Genomic DNA, 18,755 nt, shown 5'->3' with positions numbered 1-18,755 from the left:
ATGAAAATTAGAATAACTATACCTTTATAAAAGTAAACTCACAAACTTTGGAAAGTTGATGTGTAGTGAAACTTAAGATCTATTAAAAATTAATTAAAATAGACGGCTGTCATGCTTTTAGACATAAGTACTTTCTTGGTGTTGACAAAATACCATTTAACATCTCTGAAATGGGTGTCTCACAGCATTGTGTCTTTTTTATTCAACCAAGCATTGTGTCTCTCATCCATCACACAATATTTTAGAACACTTCATCTTTAGGTTATCTAGGCCTAAAATGAAGTCGTATTATGTCTTTCCCTTACGGAAAAGTCAACTAGTACGTTAGGCCTTTGGGCAAGGTCTTCTCTCCTTGCTACCCAGTATTTTAACAGACTTCTTACTCTATCAAATAAAAAGAGAAAAAGAAAAAGAAAACACACACACAAACACACCTTCTTAAAGTGTGGAAAAACACATTGAGGTACAGCCTGGCCATTGGTGATAAAGACCCCACTGGCACAGAAGAAGTTAAATACTGTCTCATCTCTCCTCCTCTCTCTCTCACATCTTAACCAAAGAATCATTTCCATCTCCAAGCTGTTTCTAATTAGGTGTTAATGACCTCAGAGTTGTGTGAGTTTACCATGTTCTGTACCTCATTTGATTTCCCCCTCCTCCCGGGCTAAAACAATACCAAGAGGACTGAAATGAAGATAAAATGCACCTCTATGGTCCCAAAGGTTATTGGATCAGAGATCTCTAAATACAGAGAAGTCCGGAGGGAACGATTATTATTAACACTAGTTCCATGACCTATGCTAACCAAGAAATGAAAGTAATTATAGTGCTTTCATGTGCTGGGCAAGGGGTCCTCAGACTTGGAAATCATGAATGAAACGGGGACACAGAGTGTGTCACCGATGCTTCGGAGGCTGGAAGTTTGGGGACCGACGGCCCCTGCGTACAGAAGGGACGACACACAGTCCCTGGGAAGTGTCAGAAAGAAAACGTTTTTTCCTGAAGTACAACAGCCACACTTATTAACCTGCAAAACAAGAACTAAGTAAATGGGAAAATAATCGAATAAGAGAAAAAAAAAAGGTGTATTATATATGGTGCCTGACAGCAAAATGCCACACTACCTGAGAGGCTTCCAGAATGATGTTATGCAGACCTTACAGTGAATTCCAAAGGACCAAATGTGTCTTCTAATCGGTGAATTAAATGATTATATGCATATATGCCTGTGCTCTCTACACCCCAGCTTCCTATTTGTGAATGAATGAGGTTGAAGTAAATATCTAGTCTCCAGTAATCCTTGGTGCAACGTTTTATTTATTTATATGTTTTAAATGGCACACATTATGACTATAACTGGCAGTGCCTCTTACTAAGGACTCATTCAGTTGTTTAAAAAACAGAAAAATTCTCAACAGATTTTAGCCAAGGATTCAGAGGAAAAAGAGTTACCAACCAAAACCTCAAATGTTATAAAACAAGATGAATCATCTTGAAGGGCTGTTTAATACGTAAACCTGGAACAGTCTCAAAAATATGCCTGAAAATAGAGCGACCTGGGTATCATTTAAAGAGGAGAAGGTGGAAATAAAAGCAATATGCCATTACAGCATATTGACTGAGCTGGTAAAGTCACCACGATTAAAAGGACGTAATTCACCTTGAACTAACTCTAGTTGACTTGACTAGTGTGCCTGAGGACTGTCTGTGGCCAGCCAGAGGAAGCCTTGTGTGCTTCAGTTAGCAATAAAGCTTGGAGATCCTTACTCTCTCAAAGATGAACACAGATAACAGAGGAAACCAGAAAGGCCTGGGCTCCTGTATTGTACTTGCCGCCTGCAAGCCGTCTAGCTGTGCTGCTCCAACATGGGTGAGGTTTTTATACGTGGACCACTTTAAACCTCGTAAAGCCTTCTGCACATAAAAACTCCATCAGTCACCCAATTTAGCCTATTAACATGGCAAAATACATTGTTCAAGATGTGTCCAAAGTAGAAGAGAAAATTGCATCAATGGTGAAAAAGGTAACTCTGATTCATGAAACCTACAGAATCGGCTAAGATTTCTATTATTAACCAAATACAAGATCAGTTGTTCTTTGGTCTTTTCAGGTGGGCTGTCCACGTGTCTGTATATCCCATTGTTTTGTGGAAAACCAGAACAATCTGTCAGGAACAGATGTTTTGCAATCTTTGGGCGGGAGAACAGGGGTAGGATTAAGAAGCCCTTCTGATTCCTGTACTTCTTGCTCTGCTCTGATAAACACGGAACTTCCATTTCAGGAGGGCTCCTTGATGTCTGCATATCTGAGTACCTACAGTGTATTACCCACCCCCAAAACAAAACAAAACAAAATCTGCTAAACACCCTGCTTTCCCTTCCCCAGCAGTTATTTATGAGGCGATTTTACAACGTATTTTTACAGGTAGGTCAGTGTCACATCACTCACTTCTAGTTTCAGATGCAGAAATGAATTGTCTCCCTGTTCTTCAGTGGGATAAATGCCTCCTTTTTGATGCTTTGATGCCACTGTGTAAAAGACAGCGAAGTGAGGTACATGAAGCTGGGTTAAAAAGCTTCATATGGGCTTCCCTGGTGGCACAGCGGTTGAGAGTCCGCCTGCCGATGCAGGGGACGCGGGTCCGTGCCCCGGTCCGGGAAGATCCCCCATGCCGCGGAGCGGCTGGGCCCGTGAGCCATGGCCGCTGAGCCTGCGCGTCCGGAGCCTGCGCTCCGCAACGGGAGAGGCCACAGCAGTGAGAGGCACGCGTACCGCAAAAAAAAAAAAAAAAAGCTTCATATAACTCTACTAGGTTGAGCTCTGGATTAAAAATCAGTCACGCATGCACAAAATGTAATAAATGAATGAAAATGGATGTTATGGGTCATTGCTGCTTTAATAGCACCTTTGTGCTATGGAAGCCAAATAGCAATAACCATCTTATCCTCGCCTCACAAATGAAATAACATTAGCTTTCTAGGCACCTAATGACACACGGCACAGAATGAGGCTCCTGCCCACGGATTTATTTCACGCCGACACCGAGGGCATGCAGAGACAACTTATCAGTCCGAGATGGGACTCCACTTAAAGCTGCTGCAACACTGATGCTCTGGTTCATCTCCACTTTTCAGCTAAACAGAGGTTTTCTTTTTCACTTCATTTAAAGTCTTCAACCAGCTCAATCCTTCTAGTAAATTGCAAACTCTGTAACAATGTATCTTCTATTATGCCACTTGTTACCTTACTAAGACAGGAAATTAAAGCAATAAAACACTTTCAAAATGGTACGGCACACTCGGGCACTCATTTTTCTTATGTCCCGTGTTATTCTTCAAAAGACCTTTTATGATACTAATATTAAATTCTAATATTAAATTCTTTGAAGTCTGAAGAATCTGTTGAAAGTGTTGAATTTCTAAGATACAGAGCCCAAACACTGCCTCTACTCTGCATTTATTGAAACAGAATATGTGGTTGAACATTTTAAAATACAGTACGGTTAAATAATATATGACCAGATACATTTCAAGTCCACATTAGAGAACCCATTGTGTGGAAATTTGATTGAAGGCTCAGGAAAATCTATTTTGCTTTTTCTCACCTGGTGTGACCAAATGCACAACATATGTGGTCGTTCATATAAAAGGCTGGTAACTGCAAAACGAAGTGCTGAGAACCAAATACCGCGATGGCCACGTATGCAGCAGGTTCATATAAAAGAAATTGAATCAGGCTTACGGGGCTGTTCTTTCTTTATTAACCTCCTGGAAAAAGGTCAGACAACTGTTCTTTTAATGCTAAGAGTACTATGTGAAAGTGGCTAAAAGAGAAATGTAAAAATCTGCAATGCATCCTAGGCAGTATATTACGTAATTGTATTCAACAGCTTAGAGAGATGTGGGAAAAAGCCCTCTTCATTGACTACTACGAAAAAAAAATCATCTTATTTTCATTTTAGCAATATTCATTTCCGTCCAATCTTATGGAAAAAGAAGTGGAAAAAAAAAGAAACGGATAAAAGGAAAACCACTGAAAGTGAAAATTGAGGAGATGTGAGAGCTCATAAAACAGGTCTCTTCCCTCATTCACACCCACCTTCTAGGCTCTCCTCCCTCCTTTCTTCCTCCCTCCCTTCTTTTGGCAAAGGTTTGCTACAAAAGCAGGCTGAAGGAGGATGAACATTCTTTCCCTCAAGACTACACAAAACTCCAACTTCCCGTTGGGTGAAACTGCAATGTTGCCTCAGCTGTGCAGGGATTTTTCTCTTCTTTGGAAACCCCCAAAACAGTTGATCTCTTCCTCAACGTGTCATTTGAAACAACAGCTATTTAACAGGTGTGAATGTTCCAATTAAATAGCAAGTGCTTTTTGGAGGTGATCTAAGAGCCTTTGCAGTGTCAGGCTCCAGCCCCATCCACTGCCTCTCCCTGCTCAGCTGATTAGGGTCAGCACTTTAAAATTACAAAATGAAGCCCTTGAACCTCTCATCACCACTATAGGCATACTTGCTAACATGAAAGGATCTTCCCTCCACCAAAGGGAAGTCAAATTGGCCTGCCTGCCGATAATTTACTCCAGCCCTTTACCAATTCCTCTCCCTGTCGCAGAAATACCTTTTTTGATATTTTTTGAAACACTGTGCTAAATTCCCAGTGATAAAATTAGCTGGTCCAATCTGAGGGATAGTCCTCAATAACTTACGTTTCCCTTCTCATCTGCTACCATTCCTCTCTGCTGGAATGCCAAAGCAATCAACGACCTGGGGATACATTTCCCCAGAGACCTTTCTTAGCACACTATATCAATTAACACAAAAGCAATTTTGGACCCCCTCCAATACCCAGCACTACCATCTGGTCTCCCTGGAACCTCATGGAGGGGGGCAGATTTCAATTTGTCAAAACAATGTAAATTCCCCAAATTATTTTCAAATTATGTGTGTTTAATGTCGTGCCCATTCATCTCTTAAAAGGTGTTTTGCAAATTCTTCCAAATTGATCCTCCAGCTTGCAGGCTTGCTCTCTCTGTCAGGCAAGAAGAAATTAGGGTTATAAAGGTTGAAGTTTAACTCAAAAGAAATGAGTTTGTAAAATCTAAATAGCTTACTAAGCAAGGGCAATAAGAAATTATTAGACGTGTTCACACTCTACAAGCCCACTTGCCAGTCTCCCCGTGATGACTGGGGATATGACTTTTAGGCAACAAAACGTGATAGTATCTGAGAGATGCCAAGAAGGCTCTCGCATCACAGGAAAATGTTCCAAATGTCGCCGTTCTTCACTTTCCCTTTAAGGCTTTGCAAATTCCTGCTAGAATATAAGCAATTAATTTCAAAGTATTAATAAATGAAGTCATTTTTAAACTCATTTTAATCGGGTTGGCAGATGAGTTTGGCTGTTAACTTGAAAAGTTCTGATGTGAAGACAAGTGGCAGGCAATCTCTTATCTTTTTTGTGGCTGTGTTGGGTCTTCGTTGCTGCGCGCGGGCTTTCTCTAGTTCCGGCGAGCGGGGGCTCCTCTGCTGCGGTGCGCGGGCTTCTCACTGCAGTGGCTTCTCTTGTTGCGGAGCACGGGCTCTAGGCACACGGCCTTCAGTAGCTGTGGCTCGTGGGCTCAGTAGTTGTGGTTCGCCGGCTCTAGAGCGCAGGCTCAGTAGTTGTGGCGCACGGGCTTAGTTGTCCCGTGGCATGTGGGATCTTCCCGGGCCAGGGCTCGAACCTGTGTCCCCTGCACTGGCAGGCAGATATAACCACTGAGCAACCAGGGAAGCCCCAGTGGCAGGCGATCTCTAGATCAATGCTAGCCAACACAGTAGCCATTGGCCACCTGTGGCTATTTAATTTTAAATGTGAACTAGTTAAAACCAAATACACTTAGAAACTCAGCTCCTCAGTCATCCTAGCCACATTTTAAGTGCTCAGTAACCGTATGTGGCTGGTGACTGCCCTGCTGGACAGCACACAATAAGACACCCCCATCGCCGAAGCCAGTGCTACTGGACCACACTGATGTCTAAGGACATGGGATGTGCCACACGAAGGGTAGCCGGCAGTATGACACACAATTATTCTTGATGTAAAAGATGGAAAATGGCCCCCAAAACAGGCAGGACGTGTGCAAAAAAACAGATTGCAGAGTACTGAGTAGGGTTCCCTGTGCTGTATAGTAGGTCCTTATTAGTTATCTATTTTATATATGGTAGTGTGTGTGTGTGTCAATCCCAATCTCTCAATTTATCCCTCCCCCCCTTAACCCCCTGGTAACCATAAGTTTATTTTTTACATCTGTGACTCTTTCTGTTTTGTAGATAAGTTCATTTGTACCCTATTTTTTAGATTCCACATATAAGTGATATCATGTCTTCCTCTATATGGGAAAAGAATCTGAAAAAGAGTGGATGTATGTACATGTATAACAGAGTCACTTTGCTGTACACCTGAAACTAACACAACATTGTAAATCAACTCTACTCCAATAAAAATTAAAAACAAACAACAAATTGCAACTTGTCTGACTTTTGCTGAGACTGAAACAGAGCAGGACCAAACTATGGTCCTTCCTCCCAATCCCATGTCTCCGCTTGCCTTTTGTCTGTAGAAAAACTTTAGCCAAAGAATAAGTTTACTCAGAGAAGTGAGAAAATGCAGGAACAAAGGAAAACACTCCAACCAACTAAATCATAATAGTTTAGTCATTAAGCAAAGTCAAGGACCTTTAGGCCCTCCTCAAGGGCTACAGTTCATATTCTGAGCCCTGTCCTGGGAGCTGTCTTGTACATACTAAACCCCACCAGGTGTAAGAAGTTAACTACGTGATGCCCAGGCTGTAGCCATGACATGAGCTGCCACAATTCCGAGAACTGGCCTCAAGGAGATAGAAACAAACCGACCGAGGAACTGAAGACTAACGGTACCTGAAACAATCAAGATGACGCTGGTCAGACCACCGATGACCAATTTCAAGATGACGGTCAGAGCTGCCTGTGCTGTTTCTGCAGGGAGCCCCTCCCTCCTCCTGTAAAAGCTCTTGCCCCTGATTGTCGGGGTGGGAGTCGGTCTTTGGACAGGAGCCCGCAGCCCCCCTCCCTGTTGCCAGCATCTGAAATAAATCAAAGTTTCCTTTCCACCAACCTTGCCTTTTTATTGGCTTTTGAGCAACAAGCAGGCGGATCTCCACTTTCGGTAACAAGAGGGGGCCCTTTCCATTAGCGTGAAGCGTAAATGAAAGATGAGGACATCTTGGTGCGCTTGGTTGTACACAACTGAACAGATTCATCTCATTTATGCATGCTTCTGGCTAATGACTCCTGCCTCCGCTGATTGCAACCATCATCCTGCCACTCTGCTCGGCCAGGTGCTCTAAGTGGAGCTGATTCTAACCCTGGCTCTGGGAAAAGACCCTGGGCTGGCCGGCTCTTGCAACTCTCTAGTTAGAGAGAGAAACGAAAACTGTTCAGCCCCTGAAGCCGAGCTGATCGCATCCCACTAGAGCTGCTTCTGGCCTCCTGCCTGAGTGACTAGGAGGGAAGGCACCGTCCCCTCCGGCTGGAGGTGCTCAGAAGGCGATGCCCCAGACCGGCAACCATCTTACTCCATAAGAGGAGGCGAGCCCCTGACTGATGGCTACGCAGAGGACAGCAGAGGCAGAGGAGGTAAGAGACCAGATCCTGGGGGCTGCATGTCAGGCACTGGGTCCGTTCATGCTCAAAGCCAGTTTTCCCCGGACTAGTACAATTCTCTCCATTTCCCCGTGGAACACAAACTTCTCTCGCATCAGTGGGTATATGTCCACATACACAGATGGGCACACAGCTTATAACAGACCTTCAAGTTGTATGGAATAGATTAAAGAGCATTCCTGGCAGACAGAAGAACGTCTGCAAAGGTCCTAGGGCGGGAAAGAGCCTGACAAATGGAAGGAAAGAAAGCAGGGCAACGTGGCGGCAGGGTCACAAGCTAGGCTGGTTGAGTGGCACAGCAAGAGGAAGAGATGCGGTGTGGAGATGCGGGCTCATTCCACAAACAGTGAGGACGACATGGGATGACTCTGTTCACATGAGTGACGACCCTCTGGCTGCTCCGGTGCGTGGAAGAGAAACCAGGCCAGAAACATAGTGTCAGTTAGGAAAGTCAGGTGGGAGACTGTGCTGGGTTGGACCAGGATGCTGGTAGGAGCATGGAGAAAAGCGGGTGGAGGTGGGATGCAGTTTGAGGAGAGAATCGAAAGGACTCGAAATCAGGAGTTTTGGCTGGTGCACCTGGGTGGGTGGTGACAGCATTTACCAGGACGGGGGACCGAGGAAGGAAGAGGGTGGAACTCACAGTGGTACCCTGTCATTTGATGAAAAGGATAACGTGGACTTGCCCAATTAAATCCAAACTTACAAATGAATTCTCCACTCTTAGAGTTGGAAATTGCCCTGAGGAAACAATGAGTCAAAAATTCAACTTAGGCTTAAATCCCACAGGCCCAATACTATCAAAAGATTTTAACTGCTAACTTGTTTTTGGACAATTAGGGTACCGCTTATTAGATTATAATAATGTTCCAAAAATACCATTTCTAAGATGGGAGTTTGATGCTATTCTAGTGCTTTTCTAGTCCTCTTGCTTTAGATTCTTTCTCTGGTGCTTAAGATGTCTGGACTGTACCGTAACTGTCTTCTGTTGTACTGGTGTACGTGTTTTCTGATTTATTCATTTGTGTATTCCTTTGCTTACCGTATGACCTAGTAGGTTCATACACCATCGTACACTAGTCCTGTATTTTTTATCTCAAGTGATCCACACCACCTGGCGAGTCCAAAATTACACGACTGTATTATACCATAGCAATAAGAGCCATCACTTAATAAACACTTTGTACAGTAACATGTATTAAATCAACCTCCATGGCAACAATACGAGGTAGTCTCATTACTCCATTTTACAGATGAAGAACTGAGGCGCAGAGAGGTTAAGTAACTTCCCAAGGACACAGAGAGCTGAAACGTGCCCCAGACTGTTTGTATCCAGAAGCCACAGTCGGATTCTGTGCTACCTCCTGGGTCGTGCAACTAGATTCAGTTCACACCCCTGGGGCCAGTATCTTGATTCAAATGCAGGGAAGTGAAATGCTCTGCGTAAATCATCCTTACCTTTCTATTTGAAAAAAATATTATCATAGCAGAATTTCAAATCCTACGATAAAATCATAATATGTCATAGACTACGATACATTGATTAGAAAATTCTTAAAGAAAAATTTCCTGTGGACAGCTTTGGCCGGGCTCAGGGTAGGGGTGCAAGGCGTTCTGTCATTTCATGCTACGTTTAGTCTGGGGGTAGGGCAGCTGAGAAGGCAGTGGCCCTGGTCAGAATGCCCACATACTGCTGGGGCACTCAGGAGCGGGGTAACTCTTTGGACTTGGCACTGTACACGGTCTCCAAGAAAATCCCACGTGGGGCTCAAAGCAGGAAAAGTATTATCTGATCTGAGAGGGCAGGAAGTACTGAGGTGCCGTCCTGAGGAACAGGAAGGAGATAATTTATATTTTGAAGGATACCATAATGCTTCCTAATTTTTTTCTCTCTCTACAGTGAAAATTCTGACGAAGCATCTTTTTGAATTCTTGTTTAACAGAGGAGTCAGTGTATTTGATGAAAAGAGCATTCCGATATCTAAGTGGACCTTCCCAGTTTTTAGTGGAGACTTTTATTTTATTGCAGTCCTGATAGGACCAGGCCACTCAAAGCTTTAACCGCAACAGAAATTTCTTTAGGCGAGTTGAAGTCATCTTTATTTCTAGTCTTTTTTTTAATGCAATTTATTAGTGATGGCAGATTCTCTTCTGAAGCTACTACTGAAAGAACATTTTCCCCATCATTTTATTTCCAAGGGGTTTTGAGATTCTGGAGGGCAAGGATTACAGTTTTATGCTCCTTTATACTCATCAAAGCAGCTTCTAGCATTCCTTGTGTGCAGTAGGTGCTCGCTGGATGGAAAAACGCACGATTTCTGTGATATTTCATGTCATTCTTATTGAAACTTTAGAGGAAACATTTAGGGACAAATTCTCCCTAGAAGGAAAGTTTGCTTTCCTTCTTGAACCTAAATATTTCACAGGCTTTTGAGGCACTGGAATCTTCTGATGGTTATCGTTGATTTTCTTCTTCTTCTTACATAAGTGTTGACTTCTTTGGTGCCGGCAAACCAGTCCTAATGGAAGTGGCTGATAATAACAACACAAAGCATTTAAATAACACTTTAAGATCTACAATTCTGGACTTCCCTGGCGGTCCCGTGGTTAAGACTCCAGCTTCCAGTGCAGGGGACGTGGGTTTGATCCCTGGTCCAGGAACTAGGATCCCACGTACCATGCGGCACAGCCAAAAAAAAAAAAAAAATTTTTTTCCTATCCATCCCTTCACTTCCATGGACCCTCCCACAATATAATTATCGAGGTATTAGGATCTTCGACTGGAATTTTCTTCTCTCAAGTATCACACCACAATACATGAAGATCAGCTGATTGTCTCAACTGCATTTCAAAAAGTTTTCCCTGCTTCGTATAGAGTCAGTAAATGAATATGGCAGTAATTTCAGCCACTGTGGCATTTGTCATTAAGAGCCTCTTCATGTCCTAGGAGTTTCATGTTGAGTCATCCCGATAGCCTGGTTACATCCCTAATAAACACTGAGAGAGGAGCAGGAAATAGCCATTTCAGCAGGTGGCACCTCACATACTTGCAGTTTCTGTCCCTCCTTTAGGCAACAGTTGAAGGCTGCATGATGACTCAGTAACCACTGATTGGTCCTATTGTGTATCTGTTACTCTTCTCTTTTTATGTCGAATTTTAGTATGCAGAAGATACTGTGGGGGATCAAAACCAGATATGTGATACACGCACCAAGCTCAAATATAACAATGCCCTGTGGTCAGAGAATTTTTTCTTCCGGCTGACTTGGGCTGAGAGCAAGCTCTTATGGAGGTGGCCGTGTGTCAGAGGTCGCCTAGAGATGTTGAAATTTAGTCCCTAAAACTGAAACTCCTTGCCTCCTCTCCACCTCTTTTTTGCTTTTTTAAACTTTGGGAGGAACGTTTCTTGAGAATGGATGACTTGCCTAGCCTCACACAAGACAGATTTGGGCAGATATTAAGGATATTTCAATTGCCGAAGATGGAGAATTTTCATTTCAAGTCTAGACTTCATGTAAAACTTGTCACTAATGACAAAGAAAAATCTTGGCAGAAATCTCGTACAAATGATGATGTGTAGTACCTACTAGTAACTACAATGAAGGAAAAACTCTTCAAAAGCAGTCACCTCAGTAGGTCTCAGAAAAATGGAAATCAGGCAAAAATAAAATGCCATTTACCTCCATTTGACCGGCAAAATTACTCAGTGAGGATTACTCCTTAATGAGAGATGGGACGGGGATTGACAGAATCTCCTTTCTATGGCTGTGGGAGTATAAATTGGTAGATCCACTTTGCAAACTACTTTATCTTATAAAGTTGAGCATTTATATTTCTTCCTACCCACCAATTCCATTTTAAATATATTGCTTAATTTTAGTTGTTTCTCACCTTATAAAAAGGGTATTACAGTGGACTGTATTGCGGCACTCAAAAGATAGGTCCAACAGGAGCCTAAAATATATAACTTTATTTGGGAAAAGGGTCTTTGTAGATGTAATTCAGACTCTAAGGATGAGATCATCCTGGATTAGGGTGTGCCCTCCATGCAAGGACAAGTGCCCTTTTAAGAGAAGAGAAGTCACACAGAGGAGAATGGGATGTGAGGACAAGGCAATGGGAATGATGTGTCTACAAGCCAAGAAACGCCAATCATTATGGACTGAGTTGTGTTCCCCCAGCACCTCAGAATGTGGGTGTATTTGGAAATAGCGCCTTTAGAGAGGTAATTACGTTAAAATGAGGTCTTTAGGATGGGCCTTAATCCAATCTAACTGGTGTCCTTGTAAGAAGAGGGGATTAGAACACAGAAAGACACGAGGGGGACCCCTGCATGTACAGAGGGAGCACCGTGTGAAGGGGCGGCAGGTGGGTGCACTTCTGCCAGCAAAGGGAAAGGACCCAGAAGACCCAACCCTGATGCTGCCTTGACCTTGGACCTCCACCCTCCAGGACTGTGGGAAAAGACATTTCTGTTGTTTAAGTCACCCAACGCGTGGTGCTTCGTTATGGCAGCCCGAGCAAACTATATGCCAAGGATTTCCAGTGACCCCCAGAAGCTAGGAGAGAGGTATGGAAAGAATCCCCCTTAGAGCCTCCAGAAGGAGTGAGGCTCTGCCAGCATCTAGATTTCAGACATCTGGCCTCCCAAACTGTGAGACAGTAAACGTCTGCTGTCTCGAGCCACCCAGTGTGTGATCGTTTGTTATCGCAGCCTCAGGAAACTGATGGAGGCATCACACCCAAGAGAAACTGTTGTCCCGGAGCGCCAGCAGTCCTGCGCCTAGAACGCAGCGAGTGGAGCCCACACCTAGAGCCTCCTACAAATCACAAACATGCAACCACAAAGCCTTTCCCCACCCCTCCTTTTGGGCAACATAAGAAATTTGCTTGAAAATTTGATAACCGACCCATCAACCCATTGGGGCTCCCTACCCCCACGTCAAGGATGCACGTCTGATGGTGAGGGTGTGGGTGTGTGCATGTGGTGGGAGGGTCACAGCCACAGCCCTGGGAGGCCAGAGAAAGGATGGCCTCCTCCCCGGATCCCCAGTGCCGGGGTCCAGGCGGATCTGCCTCCCTAGCCCATGGCACGCTGCCTCCCTTCTGTTTGGACGGTATGGTTTGGGGAGGTGGCTAGAATTACCAGGAAACCTCAGGTCTCAAAAGCCGGGAGCTGGGGAGAGGACTTGCCTGCCAGGGAAGCTTCACTTTGTCCCACGGTGGGTTCAGGCAGGTCTCGCCACCTCCCAGGAAGAGCTGGCCCGAGTCTACCTTCTGCCTACTCTGCCCCCTCAGGTCACAGACGCATGGTGGCTCCTTTAGCCTCTGGATTAGAGGACCATTCCTGAGAAATGGACTCTGGGTCCTTGGGTGGGAACATGAGTCAGGCCGTGGGCACAGCTGAATTCACCACATTTACTATTTTGTGATATGGTGTGTGAGCCTAAATTCTCCAGGGGAAGCTGTTTCAACAAGGATATTCGTGACAGCTTTATGTGCGAGAGCAAAAACCTGGCAACAATCTAAATGCCCACAGGAGAAGAATGGATGGATTCACTGAGGGTATATTCACACAGTAGAATATTACACAGCAGTCAAAATGACTGAATCACGGCAACAAGGAACAAAGTGGTTGGCCTTAGCAATAAAATAGTGAAAAAAGTACGTCACGGGAGAGCACGTATGACATAACTATGAAATACATGTGAAAACAACCCAAACTAAAAATATCTGATTTGGGGGCTTCCCTGGTGGCACAGTGGTTGAGAGTCCGCCTGCCGATGCAGGGGACACGGGTTCGTGCCCCGGTCCGGGAGGATCTCACATGCCGCGGAGCGGCTGGGCCCGTGAGCCATGGCCGCTGAGCCTGTGCGTCCGGAGCCTGTGCTCCGCAACAGGAGAGGCCACAGCGGTGAGAGGCCCGCGTACCGCAAAAAAAAAAAAAAAAAACTGATTTTTAACGACACACTTATCTAGGTTAGAGGAAAGAGAATGATGAGTACAAGATATGGGTGGGGGGGGGAGTCCCCTGGTCCAGGGACAGAGAACTCAAGACGGGGAGGGAACTCTTGGGAAGATACGTTACTCTGAATGACCCAGACCTGGGGTTGTGAGGTGTGTTCATAAGAGTTAATACGTTTTTGCAATACATTAGTAAATAATTAAATAATAAAAGAAAATCATAGCTGGATAAATGGTAGGGAGGTGTAACGAAGCAATGGTTGTCTAATTATTTGCACATCTGGTCAAAGAATTAAAAGAGCAACGACCTTTTCTCAGAAGTGTTTTTAACTCATAAATACAATCCTGTTTTTATGCAGATAACTGCTTATCACGCCTGACGAAGAACCTCGTCTAAACAGAACGAATACTGAGGTAAAACACAGAGAGCTGGGTGAGTTACCTAATGCTGGGCTAAGTTATGAAACAAGCAAACCAGTCTTCTTGGTTATGTATACAATTTTAGTTGTGGAGGAAATACGACTATCTCAGTGGTAGGAGAATGTGTGCAAATGATTCTGTTTTTGGTAAGTTGGGTCTCAGCACCAGTCTTGTTTGCCTAATAATTTATCTGGGACAAAGCACTGGATCTGCAGTTTGTTGTGGCCTTTGAACAAGTTTCTCTGTGTGTCCTCCTTAACCACGAGGTTACAGTGCCCCGCTGTTGCTTTTGTCCCGGTTTTGAATGTGGGGCTTATAATGATAGCGTGAATCACCGGAACCTTCTCTGTGCTGTAGCCCTGGTCTTGCGCATAATGAAGGGATAATGGTGCACTCCTCCAATTGGGAGGCCCAGAGATAATGAGGCTTGTCAGTAAGATATCTCTACTCAATGTGATTCCTCCATTCTCTTTCAACTTGCTTAGACATATCCTACCTATGTGCTTATTAGTATTTGGGGATAACTAGATATGTTTGCCCTTGCCTGGATGTTTACACAACCTTTCACTTTGTCAGTTTCAACTACTGCAGCTGAGAAAACAGAGCTGAATGGAAAACCTTTGGATACTTAAATTGCCCACTGGTTCACGGGGGGTTTTTTTAAAAATGCAGTGCATGTAAAAGAAGACAGAAAAATTTGTTTCCATTTAAATTTGCATCCCAGGTATAATGAGATTACTATATATATATCTATTTGAAAAACTCGCGTGGTTAAAAACAGCAGCCTATAATATTTTCATAATACTTGAAAAATGGCAAATTGTTCCTTGAATTAATAAGCAATCTTTTCATTCTGGTCAGAATTTCATGGCTGTGTTATTACAAGATCGAATCTTTTACTTTGGTGGCCCTTCTTACTTTTCCTCTTTACATTGGGTTGGCCAAAAAGTTCGGCTGGGTTTTTCTATAAGATGTTACAAAAACCCAAATGAACTTTTTGGCCACCCCAATATTTCTTTAGTAATAAAATTATGTTAAATACTGGTCTTTTGATAATGGGATAAACATAACTTAGACAATACCTAAAATTTTTTACCTAAATTTCAGAGGTTCACTTTTGTCAAAATATCTTTTCATTGTGTCCTATAAGGTAATCAAATATATATCCTTTTAAAAGTAACTCTAAAAAATCTTTGAAAAGAAGTAACAGTAGCATTTCTTCTACATAATGCAGTAACATCAGCATTTCTTCCTTCTAGAGGAGGAAACTCCACCAGCACCTTAGCTAAACATTTTGGTGGTACCCACTATATCCTATGTCTCCCAGAAGCCTGCAGAAAAAAGCCCTGAGTGGGGGGACAAAGGACAGGAAGAAATCAAAATCACCCCTTGGGCCTGATCGCTAGACATTATCAATACCATTCTTAAGGAAATGCACATTGGAAACAGGCTAGCCAATATATAACCTTCCAGACAGCTACTGGGTGTTGGAAAAGCAAAAGAATTTTCCTGGAACCTTCTATGGCAACTTTGGAGCTGAATTATTGATCACTGGAAACATTCAAAACTGAGAAACATTTTGGACTTCTCTATATTAATCCAAACTACAGCTTTCCCTCTTCCCAGTGTTTCAACACAACAGGAGCCCAGCTTTACTGAGGGAACAGATGCTGAGCTATTTTACAATGCTCTTTCTCCAGGGAGACTCAGTGGTATATCAATTAGGCGATATGTGACATACTAAAATATTTTATCGACAACTCTTAAGGAATATTTAAACAGGAGTGAGATATAGCCCTAGATGTGCTAATACTTAAAAGAGAAGAAAAAGAAAACTGTTTCCTCAACAGGCAGAAATTTAATAAAAGATAATATATAGATATGTTAGCAGATAAAAGATAATGAAAAACATAACATGAAAAGAAGCACTGATGTCTGCTTCTACTCCTAAAGGTAGAAGCCCTGGGCTGTCAGATGTTCTTGAGATTATAGCCTCATCCTTATACCCTGTTGCAAAAACAGTTTAGGAAACGTTTAACATGGCTAAACTTGATTTACAGTTAACTGATTTCAGTCACTAAATAGTAAGGCTGAATCTAATTTTTCCCTAAAGAAATGAATACTGATTGTGTAAGAACTTACCATTCTTGTGCAGAAAGACCAGTGTGGGTTTATTCTTAGGAAGACAACCTATGTAATAATACTTAAACAAAAGTTTCACAGGACAATGTTACCGTGATGGTTGGATTTGTGTGGCTCTGATTTTTGAAAGCTACAAAATGAAAATGAAATGAAAAGGTTGCTCATCGATTTGGGATCTGGGGTCACAGACATAACAGTTAGGTCCCATAAATAGTGGAAGCCAGGTTAAGTGTAGGCTGAATACAAGGTATGAGTGGTAGGAACCTGTGAGCAGCTAGACTCTTCCTTATTGTGGCTCTGAAGAAAGGCAGACCTACAGGGTTGCCAGATGGTCAGGATATTTAAAGAGGCCAGCAACTTGTATTTTTATGTAAAATCTTCATATGTTGTGTCATGGCTCATTAAAACAAACAAACAGAAAAGAAGGTGCCAGGTTGTCAAAACATGTCAGCAAACATCAGCTACTTGTAGAGCAGATCTGGAGAACATTTATGCCATGAGAGAGGTTCGGAAATAGAGAGATATTTACGTTATTTTCTTTAACTAAAACAACACATGTACCGATTTTTCGTAATCTACAAAAGTAAGCAGTCAGCCACTTATAAACTGTAGTGCGCCAGGAACTGTTCTAGGTGCTAAGGGTGTATCGGTGAATGACATCAACGAAGACCTTGTCTTCAAGGTGTTATAATCTTACGGAGAGTGAAAATGAAAGTCAAGACGGCAAACAAACGAGCAGGAAAAGATAGGCGATGTGATCAAGCAACTCGGGTGGGGACTTGGTGGCGTTGAGTGGCCAAGAATGACTCGTTCGTATATAAAACGAACACAGAGAAACGAGAGTTGGTGCTTAATGATAAAGGAAAAGAGACAAATCAAGTCTGGCATGAAACGTTTTTGGCTTGGCCTAAGCAACTGGGAGGGTGGTAGGACCGGTTTCTGCGATGGGGAAAACTTTGAGAGAAGCGTAAGCGGCCATGTTAAGTTTTGGGTGCTGGAATTATTTAAACGAAGGTATCTAGAGGGCAGCTGCATATGTGAGCCTAGTTTAGGAGACAGATCAGCATTAAAAACAACAGATTTGGGAACCTTCAGAACACCGATGGCGTTGAAAGCCGCAGACTGGATGCGGCTGCCTTTGCTTTTTTTTCTTCTTCAGCATTTAAGGATTTACTCTGACACCAATAAGAAAACTGGAAAGAAAGTATTAGTTACTGTTAATACTACTTCTCATGGCTTCAATTATCACAGTAATACACATCACCAGATCTTTATCCCCTGCCGATCCCCCCCCCATTGTCAACGATCCCTCAATGGCCACCGACAGAGCTTGGTTAAGAAAACTCGATGATCCCCTTTCCATTCAAAACAGAACGATGTTAAACTATATAGTAGCAACAGAGTTGGGTTTTTTTCTGATTTCCAAATTTTTTAGGTTATATCAAATATGATACTTTTTCAGAAACTGGGTGTTAATGCCTAAAAATATTTTTATACAGTGATGTGTTGTTTCCACTTTATGATCTGGTAATCACTTCGAGTGCAATTTATCTGCAATGGTCCTCATCAATTTTTCCTAACAAAGAAATATTGCTTTTATTTTTATTTTTTTTGCGGTACGCGGGCCCCTCACCGTTGTGGCCTCTCCCGCTGCGGAGCACAGGCTCTGGACACGCAGGCTTAGCGGCCATGGCTCACGGGCCCAGCCGCTCCGCGGCACGCGGGATCTTCCCGGACCGGGGCACGAACCCGCGTCCCCTGCATCGGCAGGCGGACTCTCAACCACTGCGCCACCAGGGAAGCCCAGAAATGTTGCGTTTAGACCAGCGGTTCTCGAACTATTTTGGGTCGAATGTCTCTTTGAAAAGCTGATGAAGCCTACAGACCTCTAAAAAATACACAAATACATACGCAAGTATTTTCGACAGCTTTCTTTTCTTTCCCTCCGTGTTCATTTCCACTAGAGAGCTCGATGAGAAATTCCTCTGAAGAATCAGGTCACGTTCACTCTTGATTTTCGTATCGATCACTTACTAACCGTAAAGTGGAAATGGCTTCAACGTGTGCAACTAAAACAAAATAAGCTTTAATTCTGCTCAAAACAACTGTTAATGAAGAGGCCATTGTTAGGTTTGTATGAGAGGTGATTGTGGCACAACTGGAAATGTGTAAATAATCTTTGAAAGCCAACTGATTGAAGATTTTGTCTTTGGTAGAGGGAGGGAAGAAAATCTGTGCTCACACACACAAAATTTTTTTTTAATTTAAAAAGGCAGTAGCAAATGAAATCCAAACTCCCATGACTGACTTTCTCCTATGAGGAGAAAGGTTTGTCAAGCCAGAATCCCCATCTCATCATTTCCTTTGTATTCAAGTCAAAGAAGACATGGTGGTCAGGGCTGAATCATTGAGACCATCTGTGTTAACAGCCAAAGGATTACAATTCTGTGTTTCAATTTTAAAGCCTTCTGAGCGGAAGTAACCTTCAGAAAAGGTCTGCAGATTTCTGCCTGCTGAGAAATTGAAAGGCGATGTTACTCTTGACAC

Source organism: Phocoena phocoena, chromosome 21 (genome assembly GCF_963924675.1).
Source record: "Phocoena phocoena chromosome 21, mPhoPho1.1, whole genome shotgun sequence".
Lineage (NCBI taxonomy): Eukaryota > Metazoa > Chordata > Mammalia > Artiodactyla > Phocoenidae > Phocoena > Phocoena phocoena.
Note: the sequence above shows the minus strand (reverse complement) of the source record.